This window comes from Aegilops tauschii, chromosome 6 (genome assembly GCF_002575655.3).
Source record: "Aegilops tauschii subsp. strangulata cultivar AL8/78 chromosome 6, Aet v6.0, whole genome shotgun sequence".
Classification (NCBI taxonomy): domain Eukaryota; kingdom Viridiplantae; phylum Streptophyta; class Magnoliopsida; order Poales; family Poaceae; genus Aegilops; species Aegilops tauschii.
The window spans coordinates 35,638,763-35,644,762 of NC_053040.3; positions in this window are offsets into that span (position 1 = coordinate 35,638,763).

The following is a 6,000-nucleotide window of genomic DNA, read 5'->3' on the forward strand; positions in this document are numbered from 1 at the left end:
TAAATAGAGCCAGTTGACCTAAACATTGCTATAACAAAAGACAAGCATTAAAAACAAAGCCTAAGTACACATAATGTTAACAAATCCGCTGCCACGCCGGCCTATGCATCGCCGGTGTGAGATGAGACGTCGATGACTTGTCCTGGCGACATGCCGCCGTTGGTGGACTCCGCGTCCCCCCTGCTGAAGTCGACCGCGTCCTCGTCCTCGGCGCCGCCCTCAAGGTTGTAGTACTCATAGTAGTGGTTGCGCCAGAGCTCGCGTTGGTACTCCACTGTCGATTCCTTGACGGACAGACTCTTCTCTACCTCGACCTCGGCGGCACGGACAGCAGCTCGAGTGCTCTCGCCATTTGCAGCTGCCGTCGCAGCAGCACCTGCAGCCGTCTCGGCTGCTGCAGCTACCCTGTCGGCTGCCGCAGACGCCCTCTCGGCGGAAGCGGCCACGCTCAATGCGGATGCGGCGGCACTCTCGGCATAGGCGGCCGCGCTCTTGGCGCAGGCGGCGGCGCTCGGGGGGTACGCGGCCATCGTACGGGCCTTCACGAAGCATTTCCACGGCGTTATCTTTGCAAGAAGGGGGTGCGGGAATGCGGATCGGGATTCGTGGATTCGGGGGTTGCCGGCACTAGAGCAGACGAGCCGGCGAAGCTTAATGAGGGAGACTTAAATAGACCCAAATATTTTCATCGCAAACGGTTCCTAGAAAACAACTGTGTGTGATTTTGTAGATATTTTGTATTAGCTGTGAAAGACGAATTTGGAGTAAAGTGGCAACGGATGGTGTTTTAAATGTATGAGATTTTTTTAGTACTAATACAACTGTCATGTCAAATTTTGGAAAATTTCAGGGGTCATTTGACCTTTTAAGACATTTATGTGATTTTCTAGGCATTTAATGACCTTAATTGAAATTTGAACTACATGTACATGCAATAGCTAACCATAACGGTTTGAAAAGTCATATTTTGTGTACTTCTGTGCGATTTAATTCCATGTGCAGTAAATTGGAATGAATTTTCAAACATATTGGTCTAACGGCTATGACACAATTAAGCATGGAGTGCCATGGCATTTAAATTCGAAAAAATTAAAAAATATATCAGAAACACATGAAACCTTGGTTGATGTAATGTCATGCCACCAAGGTGATAGGTAAAAAATTTGGCATGTGTGACAAAAGTTTGGATACACACCCCTCACAAACGGGAGCAACTCATTAGCTAGAAGGCTCGTGGTTCCGAGAGGGAACAATGCATGTTTGATGACGAATGGGAGATAGCTTCCTCATACAGCCTTCAAATTTTTTCTACGTGTAACGTGCACTAATACAACTATCATGTGAAAATTTGGAAAATTTCAGGGGTCATTTGACCTTTTGAAGACATTTAAGTGATTTTCTAGACATTTAATGACCGTAATTCAAATTTGAACAACATCTACATGCAACCGCAAACCATAACGGTTTGAAAATCATATTTGTGTACTTGTGTGCGAGTTAATTCCATGTGTAGTAAATTAGAAGGAATTTTCAAACATATTTGTCTCACGACATGGACACATGCATATGTATGCATGGAGTGCCATGTCATTTTAATTCCAAAAAAAATTAAAAAAATATCAGAAACACATGAAACCTTGGTTGATGTAATGTCATGCCACCAAGATGAAGTGGTAAAAAAATTGGCATGTTTGACGAAAGTTTGGACACATACCCCTCACAAACCGGAGCAACTCACTAGAAGGCTCGTGGTTCCGAGAGGGAACAATGCATGTTTGATGACGAACGGGAGATACCTTCCTCTTACGGCCTTCAAATTTTTTCTATGTTTAACATGCACTACTACAACTATAATGTGAAAATTTGGAAAATTCTAGGGGTCATTTGACTTTTTAAAGACATTTAAGTGATTTTCTAGCCATTTAATGACTGTAATTCAAATTTGAACTACATCTACATGCAACGCCTAACCATAACGGTTTGAAAAAAATTCATATTTTTGTACTTGTGTGCGAGTTAATTCCATGCATAGTAAATTAGAAGGAACTTTCAAACATATTCGTCTCACGACATGGACACATGCATGTGTATGCATGGAGTGCCATGACATTTTAATTCAAAACAATTAGTAAAATATCAGAAACACATGAAACCTTGCTTGATGTAATGTCATGCCACCAAGATGACGTGGTAAAAAAATTGGCATGTTTGACGAAAGTTTGGACACACACCCCTCACAAACCGAAGCAACTCACTTAAAGGCTCGTGGTTCCGAGAGGGAACAATGCATGTTTGATGACGAACGAGAGATAGCTTCCTCTTATGGCCTTCAAATTTTTTCTACGTTTAATGTGCACTACTACAACAGTAATGTGAAAATTTGGAAAATTCTAGGGGTCATTTGACCTTTCAAAGACATTTAAGTGATTTTCTAGCCATTTAATGACCGTAATTCAAAGTTCTACTACATCTACATGCAACGCCTAACCATAATGGTTTGAAAAATCATATTTGTTAACCTGTGTGCGAGTTAATTCCTTGTGCAGTAAATTAGAAAGAATTTTCAAACAATTTGTCTCACGACATTGACACATGCATATGTATGCATGGAGTGACATGACACTTCTATTCCAAAAAATTAAAAAATGATCAGGAAAACATGAAACCTTGCTTGATGTAATGTCATGCCACAAAGATGATGTGGTAAAAAATTGGCATGTTTGATGAAAGTTTGGACACACACCCCTCACAAACCGGAGCAACACACTAGAAGGCTCGTGTTTCCGAGAGGGAACAATGCATGTTTGATGACGAACGGGAGATAGCTTCCTCTTACGGCCTTCAATTTTTTTTACGTTTAACGTGCACTACTACAACTGTAATGTGAAAATTAGGAAAATTCTAGGGGTCATTTGACCTTTCAAAGACATTTAAGTGATTTTCTAGCCATTTAATGACCGTAATTCAAATTTGAACTACATCTACATGCAACGGCTAACCATAACGGTTTGAAAAATCATATTTGTGTACTTGTGTGTGAGTTAATTCCATGTGTAGTAAATTAGAAGGAATTTTCAAACATATTGGTCTCACGACATGGACACATGCATGTGTATGCATGGAGTACCATGGCATTTTAATTCCAAAAAATTAAAAAATGATCAGAAAAACATGAAACCTTGCTTGATGTAATGTCATGCCACCAAGGTGATGTGGTAAAAAAATTGGCATGTTTGACGAAAGTTTGGACACACATCCCTCGCAAACCGGAGCAACTCACTAGAAGGCTCGTGGTTCCGAGAGGGAACAATGCATGTTTGATGACGAACAGGAGATAGCTTCCTCTTACGGCCTTCAATTTTTTTTTATGTTTAACACGCACTACTACAACTGTACTGTGAAAATTTGGAAAATTCTAGCAGTCATTTGACCTTTTAAAGACATTTAAGTGATTTTCTAGCCATTTAATGACCGCAATTCAAATTTGAACTACATCTACATGCAATGGCTAACCATAACGGTTTGAAAAATCATATTTGTGTACTTGTGTGCGAGTTAATTTCATGTGCAGTAAAATAGAAGGATTTTTCAAACATATTGGCACTAGTAGAAAAAGGACCTAATGTGAGACACATTAGTCCTGGTTCGATTTTGGACCGGTACTAATGGTACCATTAGTCCCGGTTCGAACGGCTATGCATTAATGCCGGTTCGTGTTGAACCTTTAGTACCGGTTCGTGCCACGAACCGGTAATAAAGGGGTGGTGGCAGGCTGGCGTCAGGTCAGGGCCCCACGATCCCCTTTAGTCCCGGTTCGTGGCACGAACCGGTACTAAAGGGCCTGACTTATAGTCCCGGTTGGAGACACAAACCGGGACTATAGGGCAATTTTCAAACTCTACCCCCCCTTGTATCGCCATTTCAGTTTTGAAAAAAAAAGAAAATGGTAAAAAATTCAAAAAACAAAATTCTTCGAGATGTAATTATATTACTACATCTACTAGTTAGGAAAATTAAAAAACTTAAATTTGGACATGTTTGGCAAAAAAGTGTTATGAAAAAGTAAAACAGCTATAACTTTTGTATACGATGTCGGAAAAAAAGGAATAATATATCAAAATGTTCAGCATGAAAATCCGCATCCGATTTTGACGGCCTATGGCCTGTTTGCAATTTTTTAGAATCCTCAAATTCCAAAAGGAAAAAAGATATGCTCAAATTTCAGTTTTTTTAAATTTTGGTTAAATCTGGTCAAACTATGGTCAAACTACTTTTTCAAGAAGTATTAATGTTACTACATAATTATTTAAGAATATTAGTGTTACTTAATAATTATTTCAATTTTTTGAATTTTGGTCAAATCTGGTCAAACTGTCGTCAAACTATGGTCAAACTGTGGTCAAACTTATTCAATAAATATTAGTGTTACTAAATAATTACTGTTTTTTAAACGGTGAAACGTGTGACCTAATGCTCAAGCTAAACTGCTGAGGGTTAATAGGATTGACAGCTTACATTTGTCAGGAAAACAACAAGTGCAGACTTGGAAAGTAGGGGGAATAGAACTCCGAAGTTAAGCGTGCTCAGGCTGGGGGAGTGAGAGGATGGGTGACCGGCCGAGAAGTTAGACGATTTCGAATGAGTGATCCACACTTGAGCAGTTAAGAGGGGTGATTAGAGACTAAATCATCAAATAATTGAGAAAATTGGAAAATTGAAAAAAATCAATTTTTTTCCAAAAATTTCAATTTTTTTTTCAAAAAAATACCTTTAGTACCGGTTGGTAACACCAACCGGTACTAAAGGCCCCCCATATCATGGCGCGAGCTCACGCGACGTGTTGGGCCTTTAGTGGCGGTTCGTGCCGAACCGGTACTAGGGGGGGGGGGCTTTAGTCTCCACCCTTTAGTGCCGGTTGCAGAACCGGCACTAAAGGCCCTTACGAACCGGTAATAAAGCTCCGTTTTCTACTAGTGTGGTCTCACGGCATGTGAACGTTAACATGCATGGAGTGCCATGGCATTTTAATTCCAAAAAATTAAAAAATGATCATAAAAACATGAAACCTTGCTTGATGTAATGTCATGCCACCAAGATGATGTGGTAAAAAAATTGGCCTGTTTGACGAAAGTTTGGACACACCCCCTCGCAAACCGGAGCAACTCACTAGAAGGTTCGTGGTTCTGAGAGGGAACAATGCATGTTTGATGACGAACGAGAGATAGCTTCCTCTTACGGCCTTCAAATTTTTTTCTACATTTAACGTGCACTAATACAACTATCATGTGCAAATTTGGAAAATTTCAGGGGTCATTTGACCTTTTGAAGACATTTAATTGATTTTCGAGCCATTTAATGACCGTAATTCAAATTTGAACTACATGTACATGCAACGGCTAACCATAACAGTTTGAAAAATCATATTTTTGTGTACTTGTGTGCGAGTTAGAAAATCATCAGACGATGTAAATATCTGGTGTTCAAAAAAGAAAATGTAAAGATCTGGCAAGACAACCGGCCCCCACACGATTTTCACTCTATCTCGTGGCTCGTGGTTTGGGAGGTGAGTGGCGGGGATCATTAATCAGACACGGTTCTGTATTGGAAACCGTCAGCTATTATGTTCACACACGGATTTTGCCGTGGGAATCGTGTGTAATTCAAACTACAGTACTTGTAAATTCCGGCGACCGGCTTGTGTACTGTTCCCATCGATCTTGATTCCGGCTGCCAATAAATAGTACCTTGCTGACGTCGTCCCGCCTGCATTCTCATCTACATCCTCCCCTCGCTCGCCCTCTCCCTCTCTCTCTGAAATCTCTACCATGGCGTCGCCGGTCTGCCCACGCGCCGACGAGGAGTCGCTGCCCCCAGACGATGCTCACTCGAATAGCAGCGACTAGGACCCCTACGCGCCGCCGGACGAGGTTGCGCCGGACCTCCCAACCTTGGATTGGTTTTGGGGCCAGTACAATCTTTTTCTGTGGAAGTCGCTGCCGC